Genomic DNA, 23456 nt, shown 5'->3' on the forward strand with positions numbered 1-23456 from the left:
TAGGTTATAAATTTCATACAATTCGTTGTGTTTCAGTGTAATTTTAAGTTGAAATATACCCAATAGCATATACCTGGCATGAGAAGATATGCAGTAAACAAAACAAAGAAGTTACAATATCAAATGCTTTCACCAAATTTATTCTCCCAAACACTTTCTCAATTTTGATGACATTATTTATAAATGTTAATGATCTCTGTCATCAGAGCTTTGTGTGGAAAAAAGTCAATAGCTAAGTAGGTGAGGCTCTTTTTCCTCATTATATTTTCCTTTTAAAAGATGTTCCAAATGAAAACAAATTTATTCAAAGCAGTTTCTATATATTGAAAATTAAAGAAACATTTCAGCAATTTCATAACAAAAGAAAGTTTAAAATAAAAAGACATCTTTCTAAGTCTTCTAGCTAGTGAGTTTATCTTATATAAAGCTGAAATATTTTCATATGTAATAATGTCCCTTCTGCACAGAAATAGTTGTACTTTGATAAATATAAACAAGGATGAACACTACAACACACAGTATAGAGTGGGACTTGACTTCTCATCAGTGGTCCTCCAAGGCCACATCCTTGGGATTTAAGCATTGCAGAGAGGAGCCAAGGAGAATCTGTAGTTCATTTGTAAATTCTAGTAAATCTAGTAGTTCGTTGCTTTCCAGATTGAAGGCTTCCAAGTCTTTGGAGGAAAAAACAAGATACTTGCTGAACCCTGTCTGTAAAACTCTGCCTCTGCAATTGGGACAATTTTCAGATGTGGAAAACTGCAGCGAAATATGCAGGATGACATTTTCACTTTCTTAAGTACATCTGAAAGCAATAAACGGTTTCGTGGTCTGCAAAATAAAAAGAAAATGTAGTCCCAATTTCTGGCAAAAATAAAAGTTCCCCCAACCATTAATTATCATCTTGAAAAAGCTACCTTATTGGCATAACAGGAGCCACTTACTTTCACTTCAACACCCCTGTCATTTCTCACCATGCCCACTCATAGACCAACATTATTCTTTCAAGGTAAAGGTAAATACCTACTTCTAATGGGGGTAACTCTGGATTCATCTGGTTATTGGACCAAACTGAATTACATAAAGCAAGGGAAACACCTTAGTGAGATTTATCATAACAGCTACTCCACTGCTCTCATTGCTGATGAAAAAATTAAACTCCTGTTGACTCAGCTCTCACCATAATTTGGGTAATGACTCTTAATATGTCTCACTAGGCTTACTGAGATAAGTGAGTCTGTACCCCAACCCAAAACGATGACTATAAACACCTCTTTGATCTTTCCTCTCCCCCAATTCCATTCCTTTCACACACTCTACAACACAACTTTACTATTTCTATTTATAATAAACTTCAAATCAAAACCACAATATCATCTTCTCTTAGTTCGGATGCCTATCATCAAAAGACAAAAATAACGTATGTTGGTGAGAATGCAGAGAAAAGAGAATGTGTGTATGCTGTTGGTGAATTCCTCAAAAATGAAAAATAAAATTAACATGTGATTCAGCCATTCATGGCTAGGCATATATCCCAAAGAAATCAAATCAGCATATCAGTAAGATATCTGCACTCTCATGTCTACTGCAGCACTCTTCACAATAGCCATGATATGGAATCAACCTAAGTGTCCATCAACAGACAAGTGGATTTTAAAATGCAATATATTTACATAATGGAGTGCTAGTCCACCACAAAATGACTTGAATCTTTATATTTGCAACATGGGTGGACTGGGAGGTCATTCTATTAAATGACATAAACCAGGCACAGAAAGTTCTACCTATAGGTAGGAAATAAAAAATGTTAACCTCATGGAGGTATGGAGTAGAAGGATGGGTACTAGAGGCTAGGCAGTGTAGGTGGGAGAGGGAATTAAGAGAAGATGATTAAATGGCTATTAAAATACAGTTAGAGAGAAGGAATAAGATCCAGTATTTGATAGCACAGTAGGAAAATTATAGTTAAGTGTAATGTATTGTCTATTTCCAGAAGAGAAGGTTTTCATATTTCTAATACAAAGACATAATATATGTTTGAAGTGATGGGTATCCCAAGTGCCCTCATTTGGTGCTTACATATTGTATGCATGTATCAAAATATCACATGAACCCTCAAATGTAAGAATCTATGGCATACTAACAAAAAATAAAGTGAAATAAAACTGTCACTGTTTATAATGGGATACACATAACTCCAGAGCCTGAGGATACTATTGTTTACTAAGCACCAATGTTAAAATGTTAACAAAGGTGTCTTGACAAGATATTGGTCACCAGGGCACAGTGGCTCACAAATAGTGTAAGACTGTATCTTACTAAATATGACCATACACAAAGATCTTGAGTGACACTGATGATTTTCCTAATTCTACATGAGAAGGGAGATTAACAGTTTTGTATAGTACACATTATATTCCCAAGAAGCCCTTGTAATGATCTGTTGAAGGATTCCTAGGATTTCTTCCCAAACAATTCAGTAAAAGAAACTTCCATGCTTTGGCTTCTGCAGCCTTACTTACATTGGTGGTGTTCTGATGAGGATAATTTATGCTATGCTATGCTATGCTATGCTATTCTATGCTATGCTATGCTATGCTATGCTATACTATACTATAAAACCAATTAATTATCTGAGTATAATAAATCTTTAAAAAAATCCTATTTGCTACATCATGTAAAACTCTTGGGCATTTAGCACCCACTCATCTTCATCTACTTAAAAAGAGCTTTAAATCCTGCTACTACCCCCAAAAGCAGCTCAGCTAATTTTCAGTGATGTAGCAGCCATGCTCACCCCTGCAAAGATGAAACTTGAATGTTATAACAAGGTAAGAGGGGGCTATCTGAAAATTCAAATTCAAACACATCATTGCAAGCCTCATTGTCATCATCCCGGTCCTCTTGTCCTGGGGGGTCTGCCAAAACATTGGATTCCCCTTCATTACCTGGTTCTAATGGAGAAAAGAAACAGACAAAGGTGTTAATAAGCAATAGCAGGATTTCAGCTGTCATCAAACGAAGAACTCTAAATAAAAATGTAAAAATAGATTATTTTCCAATGGAGTCTGTTTTATAGCATGCACAGCCTATTCCCCATCATCCACACCAAAGAAAAATGTCCTCTTCCTATTTTCCACTGAACTAAAAACAATAATACTGCTCACCACAGACAGAGCTGCCATAGAACTCCCAAGAGCTATTCACCTTACTGTCACTGCAACCCTGTAGGTCATTTAAGTAATCTGGAGAGAGAGGGAAAAAAAAGATCAACTTTTTAAAAAATGTTAAAATTAGTAATTCCAGCAAAGTTGCAGGATACTAAATCAACATACAAAAAAAAAAACAGTTACATTTCCATACTAGTGTTTGGAAGTAATCCATTTCCATACTGGTGTATAGAAATGTAGTCTAGTAATGCCTGGGGCTTGCATTAGTTCTTCACTCACTGAGCTATACAGATTATTCTAAATAACTTCTTCTGTGGGAAGTTTGAGGTTTCCATTATCCAGAGTCAAGATTAAAAATCTGAGTCATTATTTGTTTAAAAATGCTTGGTAGGAAATGCAAATAATTTGGGGAAATCTTTTACAGTGTTAGTGGTAGAAATAGATCAAAGGAAATATAGAATCAATGACTAATCACTGAAATAATTAGCTTCACTAGACTACTATATTCTGTAATACAAAAAAGCCACATTGCTGCTGTTTTAAAGTCTCAAGATTTTTAATTTGTACCTAGGAAAACTCAAATCTCAATAACCTGGTCTCCATTTAATATCTGAATAAAGAACATATCTTGAACTTTGTTATTCCTGTTCCTTAAAGTAGCCCACCTGTTAGAAACATTTCCATAACTTTGCTGTGGGTCATTTTCATAATGGTTCTGCCTGAGTAGGTGGCCAAAATGGGGTCAGCGCCACAGGAAAGGAGGAGGCGGACAATTTCCAAACAATCATTTTCAACTGCACCATGTAGAGGCCTAGTAAGAGATGTGTGGTAGGATTAAACTCATGCACACTTGCTCATTTCTTGACTTTTCTTTAATAGGCAAAATTGGATACATGTGTACCACATAAGACTTGTAGACACAATATTCAACTGATGAGGAATGTAACTGCCATGTACAGATAGTGAAATTGTGACATAGTTACTGATCCATGATCAAATGACAAATTATTGTTATTATACACTTAATCCTTTCAACAGGACTCATGAAGGGACTATTTCAGCACTAACTCTCAATTGAAAAATCTATCTTAATCCAAGGCCTGAAAAACTGAAGACAGAATAAGTATTTTAAAAGTTTTGAAGGAAGTAGGGACAGGATGTAAAAAGATAACTCAAAAACAAGTTTGCCATTATGAAAGCTAATACAACAAACAACTGTTATACAATTTAAAAATATGCCTGTTTGTTTATATAAAGAACCTGAATGCAAAGATAAATAGTGAGTTTAGACTCTCCTAAAAGCCTGCCCTGGCACCTTTCAGAGATCTGTGATTAAACCTGTGGCTCAGAACCAGAGATGTCAGGATCAGGATAAGATCTGAAAAAGTACAAAGTTCTCCCACCCATGTGTATTGGAAGATGGAACACTGACCACAGTGCCCTCCTGAGGGACTGCTGTTTAGAATCTGTGAAAAACCAAAATACGTTTTAGTTTAGTTTTTTTTTTTTTTTTAACTATTAGCAAACCCTAATACCCAGCCCTCAAGCAGCCACCACATTTACACCACCAGAGGATTCCACAACTGACAAATCTTGGTTTCTGACCAATAAACTAAGGTCAAGGGCAGGATGAAGTCCAGGTCTGGGGATGTGGAAGGTGATGACAGGTCCTTCTGAAACAGCTGTGGGACATCTGTACTCTCAGGACTTAAAACTCAAATATATATTTTGAGTATAGTCACAATGAAGAGTCCAGAGTCTTATAAGGCAGTATCACTAATTATTCATCACTAATTATTGACATTTTCAGGGGCTTTTGCCCCTAGGAATATTAAAGAACAGTCCAACATTCCATGCTCTCACCACTTACCAACTGAGGGAAAGATATAAACATACATATACAGGAATAGGAAGAAATAAGGCTCCAAATGCTATCCAATGGCCAAGAAAGACCCTGAAAGTGAAGGCTGAAGGCAATGAGGAGTTTGAGCTTGGACTTACTGGGAGACCATATGTGAGGTACGCAGAAGGATTGTGAAGCTTCACAAGGCCTCATGAAGCAGAAAATTTCTGCTGTTGGGCAATGAAGGAAAGTTATGCCAATTCAAGGAAAAAGTGATCAAAATAATAATATGACTACCTTATCTCAACTAAATGCTATTTGTGTCCTTAAATTTGAGTACAAGAATGACTTAGTCACTGACATTTGGAAAGAAAAAAAATTAAAAAGAAAATTAGAAAAAAAATGTTTTTTTTTTTAAAACAACCCTATTATAAAACCACAACAAGAAAACTAATGTGACCCTAACACTGAAATAAACCATATCTGGTGCAGGGAAACACACACACACACACACACACACACACACACACACACACATATCACAGACACCCACATATACATATATACACCATAACTTAAAAATCAGAATCAGTCCTACAAGGGTAACCACAAGATTTTTTTTTGTTTGTTTATTTTGAGACAGTGTCTCAACTCTGTCTGCCAGGCTGGAGTGCAATGGCACAAGCATGGCTCACTGCACCCTCAACATCACTGGGCTAGGGTGATCCTCTCATATCTCCTGAGTAGCTGAGATTACAGTGTGTGCCACCACTCCTGGTTTTTTTGTTTGTTTGTTTGTTTTTTTGTAGAAACAGGGTTTCACCATGTCACCCAAGCTGGTCTCAAACTCCTGGGCTCAAGTGATCCTGCTGCTTTGGCCTCTCAAGGTGCTGGGATTACAGGTATGAGCCACCACGCCCAGCCGCATGTGTAGTTCTTTTTTCAGTATTATCATTCTAACAATGTATAGGTTATAGTAATAACATCGTAGAGTAGCAGTTTGGAAGAAGAGTAACTAAAATGAGGCTGAACATTTATGAAGGATATATCCTAACTCTTGTTAAATTTGAAGCACTAATTTTTTTATTTGTGGCAAAAATATATGTAATGTACATTTAACATTTTAACCATTTTTAAGCATTCAGTTCATGGTCATTAACTCTTTCACATTATTGTGCAAATCACCATCATTCATCTACAGGACTTTCAACAGGCTCTGTACCCATTAAACAGTAACCCCATTCACCTTTCCTACAAACCCAGGCAACCACCATTCTACTTTCAGTGTCTACGATTTTGACTTCTCTTAGCATGTCACATGAATGGAATAATAAAGTATTTGTCATTTTATGACATGTATATTTTACTTACCATAAATGAACCTCCTCAAGGTTCATCTATGTTATAGCATATGTCAGAAATTCCTTCCTTTTGTAAAGAAATAATATTCAGACTGGATGTGGTGGCTCACTCCCATAATCCCAGCACTTTAGGAGGCTGAGGTAGGCAGATCATGAGTTCAGGGGTTCGAGACCAGCTGGACCAACAAGGTGAAACCTTGTCTGCCCTAAAAATACAAAAATTAGCTGGGCATAGTGGTGGGTGCCTGTAGTCCCACTTCTCAGGAGGCTGAGGCAGTAGAATCACTTGAACCCGGGAGGCAGAGGTTGCAGTGAGCTGAGATCATACCACTGCACTCTGGACTGGGCAGCTCTGTCTTATATAAATAAATAGAATTCATTTATAGATATGTAGCAAATTTTGCTTGTCCATTCATCTAATGATTAACATTTGAGTGATTTTTACTTTTTGGCTGCCAGCTTTCAATTCTTTTGAGTATACACATACCCAGAAGTGAGACTGCTGGACCACATGCTGGTTCTATCATTATTTTTTTGAGGAACCTCCATTCTGTTTTCTACAATGACTGCACTATTCTACATTCCTAGCAGCAGTGCAGAAGAGTTCCAATTTCTTCACATAATCACAAACATTTGCTATTTTCTGTTTGTGTTTTTTTTAAAACACTATTCTAACAGGTGTGAGGTGACATTTCATTGTGGTTATGATTTGCATCTCCTTGATAATTAAAGATGCTCAGTTCCTTTTGGGCTTGTAGGTCATTTGTGTTTCTTCTTTGAAGATATATCTATTAAAGTCCTTTGCTCATTTTTTTAATTGGGGTATTTAGGTTTTTCTTGATATTCACTTACAGGAGTTCATATATTCTAGATATTAACCATTATCAGATATATAACTAACAAATGTTTTGTCTCATTCCATATGCTTACTTTCCATTCTACTGACTGCATCTTTTGATGCACAGAAAGTTTTAAAGTTTGATATCCTATTTATCTACTTTTGTTTTATTGCCTGTGATTTTGATAACATATTTGAGAAATCAATACCAAACCAAATGTTATGAAGCTTGACTCTGATTTTTTCTTCTGTCAGTTTTATAGTCTTAGATCTTCCTTTTAGATTTCTAACCATTCTGAATTCATTTTCACATATGGTGTAAAGAAGTGCATTCCTCTACATGTAGATACACAGTTTTCCTCACACTTGTGGTTTGAGAGACTGCCCTTTCCCCATGATGTAGCCTTAGAACACTTCTTAAACAACATTTGGCCACATACATGGGAGTTTATTTCCAGGTTCTCTATTCTGCTCCTTCAGTCTACATCTGTCTTTAGGACAGTAGTATGTTATTTTGAAGAAGTATATTTTAAACCCATGAGGTTTGAATTTCTATATACTTGTTTTTCTTGATCAGATTGTCTTAGCTATTCAGAGTTTCTTGAGATTCCATATGAATTTTATTATAGAGTTTTCTATTTCTGCTATATATACTGTTGAAATTTAAAAGAAATTACATTAAGACTGTAGAAAAGTCTGATACTAGCAAGATGACAGTAAAGGAAGCCTCACACCTTCAGGGAGAAAAATTCTTTATTATTATTATTATTATTGTTATTATATTTTAAGTTTTAGGGTACATGTGCACAACGTGCAGGTTTGTTACATATGTATACATGTGCCATGTTGGTGTGCTGCACCCATTAACTCTTCATTTAGCATTAGGTATATCTCCTAATGCTATCCCTCCCCCTTCCCCACCCTGCAACAGTCTCCGGTGTGTGATGTTCACCTTCCTGTGTCCATGTGTTCTCATTGTTCAATTTCCACCTATGAGTGAGAACATGCGGTGTTTGGTTTTTTGCCCTTGCTATTGTTTGCAGAGAATGATAGTTTCCAGCTTCATCCATGTCCCTACAAAGGACATGAACTCATCATTTTTTATGGCTGCATAGTATTCCATGGTGATCTTAACAGCAACTTGAGAAACCAGTTAAATTGAAGTACGCTAAGCAAGCAGAACATCAAGAAGAGCTTTACTGACACAGATAAAGTTTATTCATGATTATCCTCCCATGCCTAGCACACTACAGAGCAACAGGAAGAAAACTCCTCCTTCCAGTTTCTCCCCAGGTGGAGAACAAGAGTGTGTGCATTCAACATCTAGCTTTCCCCATGGCATCTCTGAGAGACTGATTTCTGTCTGCCTGACTCAGAATACTAAAGTTACTCTTCAGATGGTCTCTTGGTCAGCTCAGGCTGCCATAACAGAATATTAGGAGGACTAAAAAAACAGAAAAATTATTTCTCAAAATTCTGGAAGTTGCATTTCCAAGACATCGGTCCTAGCCAATTGAAATAAAGACTCTAGCCAATTCAGTTTCATATGAAGGTCATCTTTCTAGCTTGCAAACAGATGTCTTTTCATTACATATTCACATGGCAGAAAGAGATCTCTCTCTTCTTATAGATAAGGACATGATCCTATCAGTGTAAGCCCCCATCAATATGACTTCATTTAACTTTAATTACCTTCTAAATATCCTCTCTCCAGATACAATTTGACTGAGAGTAACAACATGTGAATAGGTTTCAGCATATCAATTTTATACCTCTTCTCTCTCTGTCTCTCTCTCTATATAAATAGATCTATATACAGATCAATAGATATTTCTGTCTATATATACAGTTCTATAGACACATATATAGATTTTATATGCATATATTTCCATATCTCTATGTATATTGAGATAGATGGATAGATACATACATGATAGATAGACAGACAGGTAGATAGATAGATAGATAGATAGATAGACAGATAGATAGAGATAATCTCTATATATCTATTCACTGCCCTCTGGCATCCAAAGTTTCTGATAAGAATCCTTTCTAGAAAGTGAGTTCCTTCTTTCTTGTTCCTTTCAAAATTTCTCTCTTTGCAGTTTATCAAGCTTCTTGGATGTTTATGTTCATGTATTTCATTAAATCTGGAAATTTTTCAGCTAGTATTTATTCAAATAACTTATCTCCCTCTATCTGTATGTTTTCTCCTTCAGGGACTCATACAGGCATATGTTGGTCTGCTTGATGATGTTTCTTAGGTCCCATAAGCTCTGTTCATATCTATCTTTTTTATTTCTTTTCCTGAGACTCAATAATTTCAATTGTCCTATTTTTCAAGTTTGTTGATTCTTCTACCAATCCAAATCTCCTTTGAATTCTTCTAGTGAAGTTTTCATTTCGGTGTTACTTTCTGCTCCAAGATCTTTTTGGTTCCTTTTTATATTTTATCTCTTTATTGCTATTTCCACATCATGAATACATCATTTTATTGACTTCACATCTTTCACAGCTTTCTTTGAGTGTCTGAGTTCTTTTAACATAGTCATTTTCAAGTGTTGGTCTAGTGAGCCAACCAGCTGGTCTTTGGGACAATTTTTGTTTATTTTTCCTTGAATGAAATATACTTCTGTTTCCTTTGTACGCTTTGTGATTGTCTTTTGATTGAATCAGGGACATTTAAATATTTTATTTCTACTTCTTTTCTATTGACTAGACAGAATCTCACTATGTTGCCCAGGCTTATCATGAACTACTAGCCTCAAATGATCCTCCCAACTTAGCCTCCCAAGCACTAGGATTACAGACATGAGCTACTGCACCCAGCTGACATTTGAGTCTTACAGTGTGGTTAACAGACTTTACAATTTCAACATAGAGTGTCTCTGTGCCAAGCATCAATTTGAAGTATAGATTTTCTTAGGTCTCTTCTGAGCCCATGACTTTCTGAGGTCCCTTGTACATGTGGTTGCTTTTGTTCAGTTTGCTTTATTTCTTCAATAATTTATTGGATTATAACTGACATACAAAAAGTGTACAATGTGATGTCTTGGTTGTATATGGATACTGCCAAGTGATTACCACAATGAAGTTAATTAACATTTCCATCACCACACACTGTTAAATTTTCACATACATATGGTAAGAACATTTAAGATATACTCTATTGGCAAATTTCAAGTATACATTATTATTAACTGTAGTTACCATACTGTACATCAGATCTCCAGACTTATGCATCCTGTATAAGTTAAACTTTGTGCCCTCTGAACAAGCTCTATTTTGTGATTGTTTTGAATGTCTTAAGTCTTTATATGTCTAGCTGCCAAAAGAGAAAAAAGAATACAAAGTAGGAAAAAAAGATAATGGTAAATCCACTAGAAGTCATTTCAGCCAAAGGAGAAGCTGGTAACAATACTTGCCTGCCTCAGTGTCTGCATCTCCTGTCTGTGACGAGAAGCAGAAATCAGTGATCAGAATATAGATCTCCGATATTTGGTGGACAAGTTGCTTTTTTACCCTGACTTCTGCAACTTTATGCAAGCTGCTTCAGAAATACATATAGGGTTACCTGCCATTTGTCCAGGTATGGAGGGAAGGTACCTTAAGGAAGCTAAGAACTGCTAAGACAGCTAAAATAGTAAAATTAACTGCAATTTCCCTGGAAGTTATAAGACTTGAAGAGACTTTAAAGTTACATTATGTATATCTCCTAATGCTATCCCTCCCCTCTCCCCCCACCCCGCAACAGTCGCTGGTGTGTGATGTTCCCCTTCCTGTATCCACGTGTTCTCAACGTTCAACTCTCACCTATAAGTGGGAACATGGGGTGTTTGGTTTTTTGTCCTTGCAATAGTTTGCTGAGAATGATGGTTTCCAGCTTCATCAATGTCCCTACAAAGGACATGAACTCATCATTTTTTATGGTTGCATAGTATTCCATGGTGTATATGTGCCACATTTTCTTAATCCAGTCTATTATTGTTGGGCATTTGGGTTGGTTCCAAGTCTTTGCTATTGTGAATAGTGCCACAATAAACATACGTGTGCATGTGTCTTTATAGCAGCATGTTTTCTACTCCTTTGGGCATATACCCAGTAATAGGACGTCTGGGTCAAATGGTATTTCTAGTTCTAGATCCCAGAGGAATTGCCACACTGACTCCCACAATGGTTGTACTAGTTTGCAGTCCCACCAACAGTGTAAAAGTCTTCCTATTTCTCCACATCCTCTCCAGCACTTGTTGTTTCCTGACTTTATAATGATTTCCATTCTAACTGATGTGACATAGTACCTCATTGTAGTTTTGCTTTGCATTTCTCTGATGGCCAGTGATGATGAGCATTTTTTCATGTGTCTTTTGGTTGCATAAATGTCTTCTTTTGAGAAGTGTCTATTCATATCTTTCAACCACTTGTTGATGGGGTTGTTTGCTTTTCTCTTGTAAATTTTTTGGAGTACTTTGTAGACTGTGGATATTAGCTCTTTGTCAGATGAGTAGATTGCAAAAATTTTCTCCCATTCTACAGGTTGTCTGTTCACTCTGATGGCAGTTTTTTTGCTGTGCAGAAGCTCTTTAGTTTAATTAGATCCCATTTGTCAATTTTGGCTTTTGTTGCCATTGTTTCTGGTGTTTTAGGCATGAAATCCATGTCCATGCCTATGTCTTGAATGGTATTGCCTAGGTTTTCTTCTAGGGTTTTTATGGTTTTAGGTCTAACATTTAAGTCTTTATTCCATCTTGAATTAATTTTTGTATAAGGTGTAAGGAAGGGATCCAGTTTCAGCTTTCTACATATGGCTAGCCAGTTTTCCCAGCACCATTTATTAAACAGTGAATCCTTTCCACATTTCTTGTTTTTGTCAGGTTTTTCAAAGGTCAGATAGTTGTATATGTGTGGTAATATTTCTGATAGCTCCGTTCTGTTCCATTGTTCTATATCTCCATTTTGGTACCAATGCCATGCTGCTTTGGTTACTGTAGCCCTGTAATATAGTTTGAAGTCAGGTAGTGTGATGCCTCCAGCTTTGTTCTTCTGGCTTAGGATTGACTTGGCAATGCGGGTTCATTTTTGGTTCCATATTAACTTTAAAGTAATTTTTTCCAATTCCGTGAAGAAAGTCATTGGTACCTTGATGGGGATGGCATTGAATCTATAAATTGCCTTGGGCAGTATGACCATTTTCATGATATTGATTCTTCCTATCCATGAGCATGGAATGTTCTTCCATTTGTTTGTGTCCTCTTTTATTTCATTGAGCAGTGGTTTGTTGTTCTCCTTGAAGAGATCCTTCACATCCCTTGTAAGTTGGATTCCTAGGTATTTAATTCTCTTTGTAGCAATTGTGAAAGGGAATTCACTCATGATTTGGCTCTCTGTTTTTCTGTTATTGTTGTATAAGAATGCTTGTGATTTTTGTACATTGATTTTTTATCCTGAGACTTTGCTGAAGTTGCTTATCAGCTTAAGGAGATTTTGGGCTGAGATGATGGGGTTTTCTAGATATACAATTATGTCATCTGCAAACAGGGACAATTTGACTTCCTCTTTTCCTAATTGAATACCCTTTATTTCCTTCTCCTGCCTGAATGCCCTGTCCAGAACTTCCAACACTATGTTGAATAGGAGTGGTGAGAGAGGGCATCCCTGTCTTGTGCCAGTTTTCAAAGGGAATGCTTCCAGTTTTTGCCCATTCAGTATGATATTGGTTGTGGGTTTGTCAAAGATAGCTCTTATTATTTTCAGATACATCCCATCGATACCTAATTTATTGAGAGTTTTTAGCATAAAGAGTTCTTGAATTTTGTCAAAGGCCTTTTCTGCATCTATTGAGATAATCATGTGGTTTTTGTCATTGGTTCTGTTTATATGCTGGATTATATTTATTGATTTATGTATGTTGAATCAGACTTGCATCCCATGGATGAAGCCCACTTTATCATGGTGGATAAGCTTTTTGATGTGTTGCTGGATTTGGGTTGCCAGTATTTTATTGAGGATTTTTGCATCGATGCTCACCATGGATATTGGTCTAAAATTCTCTTTTTTTGAAGGCTTTGGTATCAGGATGATGCTGGCCTCATAAAAAGAGTTAGGGAGGATTCCCTCTTTTTCTATTGATTGGAACAGTTTCAGAAGGAATGGTATCAGTTCCTCCTTGTACCTCTGGTAGAATTCAGCTGTGAATATATCTGGTCCTGGACTTTTTTTGGTTGGTAAGCTATTAATTATTGCCTCAATTTCAGAGCCTGCTATTGGTCTATTCAGAGATTCAACTTCTTCCTAGTTTAGTCTTGGGAGGGTGTATGTGTTGATGAATTTATCCATTTCTTCCAGATTTTCTAGTTTATTTGTGTAGAGGTGTTTACAGTATTCTCTGATGGTAGTTTGTATTTCTGTGGGATCACTGGTGATATCTCCTTTATCATTTTTTATTGCATCTATTTGCTTCTTCTCTCTTTTCTTCTTTATTAGTCTTCCTAGTGGTCTATCAATTTTGTTGATCTTTTCAAAAAAACTGGCTCCTGGATTCATTATTTTTGGAAGGTTTTTTAGTGTCCCTATCTCCTTCAGTTCTGCTCTGATCTTAGTTATTTCTTGCTTTCTGCTAGCTTTTGAATGTGTTTGCTCTTGCTTCTCTAGTTCTTTTAATTGTGACATTAGGGTGTCAATTTTAGATCTTTCCTGCTTTCTCTAGTGGGCATTTAGTGCTATAAATTTTCCTCTAAATACTGCTTTAAATGTGTCCCACAGATTCTGGTATTTTGTATCTTTGTTCTTGTTGGTTTCAAAGAACATCTTTATTTCTGTCTTCATTTCCTTATGTACCCAGTAGTCATTCAGGAGCAGATTGTTCAATTTCCATGTAGTTGAGCAGTCTTGAGTGAGTTTCTTCATCCTGAGTTCTGGTTTAATTGCACTGTGGTCTGAGACACAGTTTATTATAATTTCTGTTCTTTTACATTTGCTTTACTTCCAACTATGTGGTCAATTCTGGAATAAGTGTGATGTGGTGCTGAGAAGAATATATATTCTGTTTATTTGTGGGGAAGAGTTCTGTAGATGTCTATTAGGTCTGCTAGGTGCAAAGCTGCATTCAATTCCTGGATATCCTTGGTAACTTTCTGTCTCATTGATCTTGTTGTCTAATGTTGACAGTGGGGTGTTAAAGTCTCCCATTATTATTGTGTGGGAGTCTAAGTCTCTTTGTAGGTCTCTAAGGGCTTGCTTTATGAATCAGGGTGCTCCTGTATTGGGTGCATATATATTTAGGATAGTGAGCTCTTCTTGTTGAGTTGATCCCTTTACCATTATATAATGGCCTTCTTTGTTCCTTTTGATCTTTGTTCGTTTAAAGTCTGTTTTGTCAGAGACTAAGATTGCAACCCCTGCCTTTTTTTCTTTTCCATTTGCCTGGTAGATCTTCCTCCATCCCTTTATTTTGAGCCTATATGTGTCACTGCACATGAGATTGGTTTCCTGAATACAGCACATTGATGAGTCTTGACTCTTTATCCAATTTGCCAGTCTGTGTCTTTTATTTGGAGCATTTAGCCCATTTACATTTAAGATTAATATTGTTATGTGTGAATTTGATCCTGTCATTTTGATGTTAGCTGGTTATTTTGCTTGTTAGTTGATGCAGTTTCTTCCTACCCTTGATGTTCTTCACAATCTAGCATGTTTTCATAGTGCCTGGTACCAGTTATTCCTTTCCATGTTTAGTGCTTCCTTCAAGAGCTCTTTTTGGGCAGATCTGGTGATGACAAAATCTCTCAGCATTTGCTTGTCTGTAAAGTATTTTATTTCTCCTTCACTTATGAAGCTTAGTTTGGCTGGATATTAAATTCTGGGTTGAAAATTCTTTTCTTTAAGAATGTTGAATATTTGCCCCCACTCTCTTCTGGCTTGTAAAGTTTCTGCCAAGAGATCACTGTTAGCCCAATGGGCTTCCCTTTGTGGGTAACCCAACCTTTCTCTCTGGCTGCCATTAATATATTTTCCTTCATTTCAACTTTGGTGAATCTGACAATTGTGTCTTCGAGTTGCTCTTCTCGAGGAATATCTTTGTGGCATTCTCTGTATTTCCTGTATTTGAATGTTGGCCTGCCTTGCTAGATTGGGGAAGTTCTTCTCCTGGATAATATCCTGCAGAGTGTGTTCCAACTTGGTTCCATTCTCCCCATCACTTTCAGGTACACCAATCAGATGTAGATTTGGCCTTTTCACATAGTCTTTCCATATTTCTTGGAGGCTTTGTTCATTTCCTTTTATTCTTTTTTCTCTAAGATTCTCTTCTCACTTCATTTCATTCATTTGATCTTCCATCACTGATATCCTTTCTTCCAGTTGATCAAATCAGATACTGAGGCTTGTACATTCATCACATAGTTCCCATGCCATGGCTTTCATCTTCATCAGGTCCTTTAATGACTTCTCTGCATTGGTAATTCTAGTTAGCCATTTGTCTAATCTTATTTCAAGGTTTTTAACTTCTTTGCCATGGGTTTGAACTTCCTCCTTTAGCTCAGAGAAGTTTGATCATCTGAAGCCTTCTTCTTTCATCTCATCAAAGTCATTCTCCATCCAGCTTTGTTCCATTACTGGTGAGGAGCTGTGTTCCTTTGGAGGAGGAGAGGTACTCAGATTTTTAGAATTTTCCATTTTTCTGCTCTGTTTTTCCCCCATCTTTGTGGTTTTGTCTACCTTTGGTCTTAGTGATGGTGATGTACAGATGGAGTTTTGGTGTGGATGTCCTTTCTGTTTGCTAGTTTTCCTTCTAACAGTCAGGACCCTCAGCTACAGGTCTGTTGGAGTTTGCCGGAGGTCCACTGCAGACCTTGTTTGCCTGGGTATCAGCACTGGAGGCTGAAGAACAGCGGATATTGGTGAACAGCAAATGTTGCTGTCTGATCGTTCCTCTGGAAGTTTTGTCTCAGAGAGGTACCCAGCCATGTGAGGTGTCAGTCTGTCACTACTGGGGGGTGCCTCCCAGTTAGGCTACTCGGGGGTCAGGGACCCACTTGAGGAGGCAGTCTGTCCATTCTCAGATCTCAAGCTGCATGTTGGGAGAACCACTACTGTCTTCCAATCTGTCAGACAGGGACATTTAAGTCTGCAGAGGTTTCTGCTGCCTTTTGTTTGGCTATGCCCTGCCCACAGAGGTGGAGTCTACAGAGGTAGGCAGGCCTCTTTGAGCTGCAGTGGGCTCCACCCAGTTCAAGCTTCCCATTGCTTTGTTTACCTATCAAACCTCAGCAATGGTGGGCACCCCACCCCCAGCCTCACTGCTGCCTTGCATTTTGATCTCAGACCACTGTGCTAGCAATGAGCGAGGTTCCATGGGCATAGGACCCTCTGAGCCAGGCATGGGATATAATCTCTTGGTGTGTCATTTGCTAAGGCTGTCAGAAAAGCACAGTATTCAGTTGGGAATGACCCAATTTTCCAGGTGCAGACCCAATTTTCTGTCACCTCTTTCCTTTGCTAGAAAAGGGAATTTCCTGACCCCTTGTGCTTCCTGGGTGAGGTGATGCCTTGACCTGCTTTGGCTCTTGCTTGGTGCACTGCACCACTGTTCTGAACCCACTGTCCAACAGTCCCCTGTGAGATGAACCCGGTACCTCAGTTGGAAATGCAGAAATCATCTGTCTTCTGCATCACTCATGCTGGGAGCTGTAGACTGGAGCTGTTCCTATTCAGCCATTTTGGACAATATTTTGAAAATCCCACTGTTAACTCTTACTTTGGAGCAACTTCAATTTTAAAATTAAGTTTTCAGACATAATTGTCCCTCATTTAAATGGAAAATAGGTTAACACATCAAAGTGCAAGTAGCAATTTTCTTCAAAGTGCTCAGACGAGAAAACAGAAAGCCAATTCTCTCTGTACATTCCACAAGGAAGTGGGTAGTATAGTCAAGAAGTGGCCTCTGCATACCTTCTTCATTGTCACTGGGTTTAAGAGATTCTTCCAACCAGCTGCTGTTGCCTTTGGCCCCTGCTCTTTTCCTGCTGAGTTTCTCTTTCATGATATCATAATCCCAGGCAGTGAAGTCAGGCTGGACTGTCTGGGTCACTTCCTTCCTGCCTTGCAGACCAGGTTTGCTCTCTGCTGCCAACACCTGCTGCTCCCACTCTTCTGTAAGGTGTATCAGATGGTGTTTCTTAGGATGAAGCCCTGTAAATTGTAATATACACCTTCAGGTTGGTCAGCTCACTATAATGTGGGTCTTCTAAGTGGACAGAGGAATTTGTCACTTCCTTCTAGGGCCAGCTATCTAATGAATAAATAACTAAAAATTAATCCAAATGCTGCCTTGAAAGAACAAAGGACTTTATACATCACCAGTAGTGTGAGGGAAGGAGAAGGGAAAGGACTGTGGTTACTCTCTCTGCTTTTGGGAGAGAACCTAATTATTTTTGACCCTCTCTGGGCTTGAGTGCCTGCATCTGGCTGGGAAGCAGGGAAGTTATGAGTGGAGTTTGTGGGGCTCCATGGTGGAAATCTCATGGAAGAGGAGTGGGAATAAAAACTCTTCACTGCTGTGTGTCATGGCTTCCCTCCACTGATTCTGTTTATGGGGGCTACATGCCACACATCCATATGCCATGTCTGTCCACTGTGACTGTATGCACAGGCCCACTGAGCAGGCAGCTAAAGGTGACAAAACTCACCTATATAAACCTGTTTTTGCTTGTTTTTTAGGAAAGAGTCCTCCGGCAACTTCTCTGCAGTAGTGTCTGTCTGGTTGCTGTCACTTAAGACTTTGCGTTTCCTTTCCAGCTGGAGGATGGGGCTGTGCAGCACATCCATAGATACCTGGTCTGCAGGTGGCTCACCCACAGGCTGCCTTTCCATTAAATATTTCTCTACAGGAAGATCTTCATCCTTTAGGGCTTTAAAGGGATTGTGCTGTTTGTTTCCAGGACTGTACTTGCCTAGGAGGAGAGAAAACCAGAATACATAAATGAATTCAAAAATCACCACAAGAAGGCAGGATTCAGGGAACAGCCGGGACCATGCCAAGGTAATCTGCTATTGACAGATGCTTCTTTAGAAACTGGAGTTCTCACATTGTTAATATCAAGATCTTATAAATAGACTTGTCCAAAGGAAGGATACACTGAAGATGAGTAGCAAGCAAAGCAGAAAGTTAGACATACACCACACTCATAATTCTCTCCTTCTACCTTTTTATGTTAGGGGAATGAGACAAATAAGAAAGATGAGACATCAATGCTATCTTTTTTCAAAAAACATTATAGTCCTTTCTTTCAGCAGCATGATCCAATCAAGCCAGGACTGGCATAAATATCTCTACAGTAATACTTGCTGAGGTCATTAATTTGAAATAAATAAAAGGCTGATGAGATTGAGACACAAAATATACCCAAAGTATCATCTACTGAAGGGGAAACACCAATATTCACCTTGGAACAACAGCAGAGATCATGAAGAAGAGAAGGGAGACAGCATGTCGAAAGAAACCTAAAGCCTTAATGGGCAGAAGTAATCATCTCTCCCATAGGGCCCATGGTCCAGGACATGGCAGCTGGCTGCAAAATCAGCAGAGGGAAACAACTGCCAGAGAAGGCTGAGAACCTGGGCTGTGAAGAGGTGCTGCGAAGAGGGGTCTGGGAAAAGCCAAAGACAAGGTTTGACATCACATGCACAAGTTCAGAGACAATTTAAAAAAACTCAGTCTGCTGGTTGCACATATGTGGAAGGAAAAGCTTTTCACTGAATCAAAGGAGCTTCCATTTCCTGTTCAACATAGGAGGACCACAATGAGGACACTGGTCACACCAGCTGGGACTAATCAAATGTTTGTAGAACTACGGACAGCATAAAGTTTTGGATGGAAATGAAGAATATGTCACTGGAAATTAGATGAAAGGCTACCCTTGCTAAAACAAGTTCAAGAAAGTTGGCAGAATTGCCTTCATGTCCAAGGATGTTGTGAAAGGCAGGACTAAAGAGCAATGAACTAGGATATCTAGAAGAATACTAAGTTTTAAAACATACGCAGAAACTATATGGCTTCTTTTGGCAACTTACCAGCAAAATGAGAGAAAAGAGAAATGATTTAAAGACAAAATTTATCATTAAAAGGAAAGCAAAATGAACATATTTGGCAAAATCTGTCTAGTCACATAAAGAAAAACAAAGTGGTTTCAAGAGAATAAAAACAACATATAGCAAAGCTATCATTTGCTAAAGAGATAGTTCAGATATAAGGAAAACAGTGCTATTCATCAAGGCAATGGGATGAGCCTGAAGGCATTTGAGAGATCTTGGAGGCAAGCTATGGCCTGCAGGCAAGTACACCTACTCATGTATCTATTCCCTGCATTTTTTTGTGATCTTTGCCTGCCCCAGCAATGGCTCAAGCTGGCCCAGATGTGCCTCATGTCACACTACCAGAGGGGATAAGCCTTAAACTATAATGATATCCATATGGTTCTGACTCTACAGGTACACACAATCCCTGAGCCAGGGCCATGTTCACCTGCATTATAAAGGATGTTTTGGACAGCCTGGGGTTTCAGGCAGAGACATGTCACAGGTGGATAGCCAGAACAGAGTTCCCACTACAGTAATGCTTTGTGGAGCTGTGAGTCTGGAGCCAACTCCAAGAGCCCAGAACTATAGAACAACCAGAGTGCAACTTCAGCCTGGAAGAGCTATAGGAATGTAACTCCAAACTGTGAGAGCTTCTAGGTGGACTAAAGCCCAGCAAAACCATGCAGGCAGGAATGCCTAGACCTTGAGAGCTGAACTCTTACTGCAGTGTACATAGATGTAAGACATGAAATCAAATGATATTATTGTCCAGCTTTATAGCTCAGTGTTGGCTGGGTTGGGTGGCTCACACCTGTAATCCCAACACTTTGGGAGGCTGAGACAGATGGATCATGAGGTCAAGAGATTGAGACCATTCTGGCCAACATGGTGAAACCCTATATCTACTAAAAATACAAAAAATTAGCTGGGAGTGTGGCATATGCCTGTAGTCCTAGCTACTGGAGAGGCTGAGGCAGGAGAATCACTTGAACCTGGGAGGCAGACGTTGCAGTGAGCTGAGATCATGCCACTGCACTCCAGCCTGGCAACAAAGTGAGACTCTTTCTCAAAAAAAGAACTCCGTGTTGTTGTTTTTCTCCCTCTTTTGTATTTTGGGCTTACTTGGAACCAGTTACTCCTTTCTTCTTGCCTATTCTCCATTTTTAAATGGGAATGTCTTTCTCATGCCTGTTCCACCATGGCATTTTAGAAGCACATAACTTCACAGGTTCACAGTAGAAGAGAAATTTGCCTTATAGTAAATTAGGTCTTGTGTCCCATTCATATCTGTTTAAGAGACTCTAGATTTTGGACTTTTGAGTTGATGCTGAAACAAGTTAAGATTGTGGGGCTATTGGGGTGGAATGAATACATTCTGCATATGAGATGGACAGAATTTTGGAGATTACAGATGGTATCTTATGGTTTGAATGTTTCCCAATGTTCAAGTGTTTGAAAACTAGTCCCCAATCCAACGGTGTTGAGAACTGGGACCTGTAAGAGGTAATTAGGTCATGACCATGGGACATTAATTAATGTCATTACTATGGGAGTGAGTTACTTATTATGGAACTGAGTTCACAGTTAAATTAAAGAGTTTAGTCCCCTTCTTCTTTTTCTCTTGGGCTCTCTTTCCCATCTGCCTTCCATCATGGGATGCAACTGGAAGATGGAGCTCACCAGGGCAGGCCCTCATAATTCTTGGCCTCCAGAACTATGAGCAAATACATTTCTGCTAACTATAAATTACCCTGCTTGTACCAGTAGAAAACATACTAAGACATAAATTGTTCTAGTTAGACCATTCATCTTCTTTGATCCAATTAGCCTCCCCTGAATGTACCATAGGAGGGACTAGCAATGTAAAGTGAAAACCTAAGTATTGTCTTAGGAAATGCCACGTGCAAATGGAAAAGTATACTTTTAAACTTTTAAAGTGTACTGTCTCCTCTCCCTAACTCCTTCAAGGTAGAAAACATGGTTTGAAAAAAGTGATTGCATGGTGTCACAATGCCTTTGAGAGTCACAATCAGGCAGCAGCTTAGCTAGTGTGGGACCCAACCCAGAATGAACTTCTCTTCCAACATCAAATATCAGATGAAGAAGCTCTTAAACTGAGTGTTTCAGATTCTACTTTTGTCCTTTATATCTGAACTACAGATCTCACACAGTCATCTATATCTCTAACACTCTCAACTTTGTCTAAGACATTTTTCCAGAGGAGATGGTTTTCCAATTAAGTTTTACCCCCACTGCAAAATTATCTCTCATCCACCTGACCTTTTGCCCAAACTGAGAGTATCTTTTACTGGAAGAGTTGTGATGAGTTATTTCACAGGGTGAAGTCAGTGGGCAATGATTGGCTAGTAACCTCATCTCTCTGGTCAGTGAATGACACTACCTCTATAAGACAGCCTTGGCTGTCTTACCACATTTCCCATGTGGTAAAAGCTACCCAGTGAGGGTAAGGTAGCTACCCTTCACATACCACCTTTCCCTTCACATACCACCTCTTGCTCCCCTCTTCATGAGGAGAACAGCCAGGAAAGGATGGCCAGCCTGCTACACAACTGTGCCTTGGAAGGTTGTAACTCATCTCATGGGCATTCTCCTGACACCCCACATAGTACCAGGAAACCCAGGGGACCATGACCTCATCCTGAACTATTATCAAGAACCCTCCATTGCTAAATTTTGGGTTCACTGCAATCACACTTACTCACATAGAGTTCCCCTACTTCTCAAAAGGATTTTTCCCCAAAACTGGTTCCATTCACCCTTTCCCAAATCCTCCAAGTCATTATAAAAAGGGACAATAACTTCAAAGAACTGAGGTATCTTCACCATTACCTATTCGATCAAAGATTCTCATTCCTCTAAATGAACTCCTGCCACTCACCTCACAAAATATTACATGACTTACAAAAGCCAGTAATAATCCCACCCACAGTGATGGCCCAAGATACACAGACTACCAGCTACACAGATAAGAGGATCTATGTTCCATTGCTGCACATCTTAACCTGGATGTTCTCAAATTAGACTATTTTAGTCATCACACACAGCATTAATCACAGGGCAAAGGATACAAATTAAGAGATGTAGGGTTCCTAATCATTAGACTCTACCATTGCTGTTATTTTAAGCCCTTCTAAAAGGAAGAAAACCATGTGTCCTTGATAGATAAGAATGTAACTCTGTTATCTGAGCTCTACCAGCTGCTCCCAGCAACATGGTCTTATGAGACACAGCACATACATTCCATAATTTATCACAGCTGTGCCATAGTGGTACCTCATAGAAGTATCTCCATGGCAACATTTACAAGTCTCCACAGCAAAAATAAATTCTGCCACTGTTGGTGCCACAGATGCTGAGCCCTAACAAGATGGGAGAAGACTGAGACTTTTGAGGGTTTCCCATGATCCATTTCCTCTGCAGGCAATGGATCAGCTCCAGCTGAAACTAACTTATTATAACTTATGCCCTCTCCACTACAGGCATCAATTTTCTCTGCTCCTAATTCAAGGTAGTCTACAAAGCATTCAGACATATTCTCCTGGAAGAGAAGTTCCTGAGACAATAACTCCTGCCCAGGCATTGTGATGAAACACACCCCAGGTCTGCTTCAGTGAAGTGGCTGCCAGAAGAGAAGGAAACCCACATTATAGAAGGAAGGGCTAATATGTACATCTACTATGCATCAACAAAAATAAATCAATAATTTAAAAATCTAAGAAATGTATTATACTGTTTCTAACTATAGGGCCAAGCCTCCTTTAGAAAATGAGATGTGTCCCTTTTCTAAAGGAAAACAGTATTTCACAGATTATTAAAAGGAAATTTTCTTTCACAGATAATTCACTCCTGATTGCCACAATGATTAAAAAGACAATCAGTCCTTCACTCCACAGATGGCAAAAGCAGCCCATTTTTCTGAGAGGACACCAAACAGAAGTCAGAATCTTGTATGTGAATTGCTTTATCTCACCTCCCTGGGCCCTGGCAACAGGTTCACCCTGTTGCCACCAATGTGGTAATTGAGCCACAAAGCAAGTGGCTCAGCTGTACTTACATGTCTCACAGTTATTCTGGCTGGCTATATCCTCCTCCAGAAGACATTTTGGCTTTTTGTCCTGATTTCCTTTCCACCTCTCTGAGTCAGCTGTGCT

General features: G+C 38.7%; 1 pseudogene; it reads right to left on the reverse strand.

Moving 5' to 3' along the window:
- Nucleotides 1-543: 543 nt before the first annotated feature.
- Nucleotides 544-23456, reverse strand: LOC129053112 (BCL-6 corepressor-like; annotated as a pseudogene).

This window comes from Pongo abelii, chromosome Y (genome assembly GCF_028885655.2).
Source record: "Pongo abelii isolate AG06213 chromosome Y, NHGRI_mPonAbe1-v2.0_pri, whole genome shotgun sequence".
NCBI lineage: Eukaryota > Metazoa > Chordata > Mammalia > Primates > Hominidae > Pongo > Pongo abelii.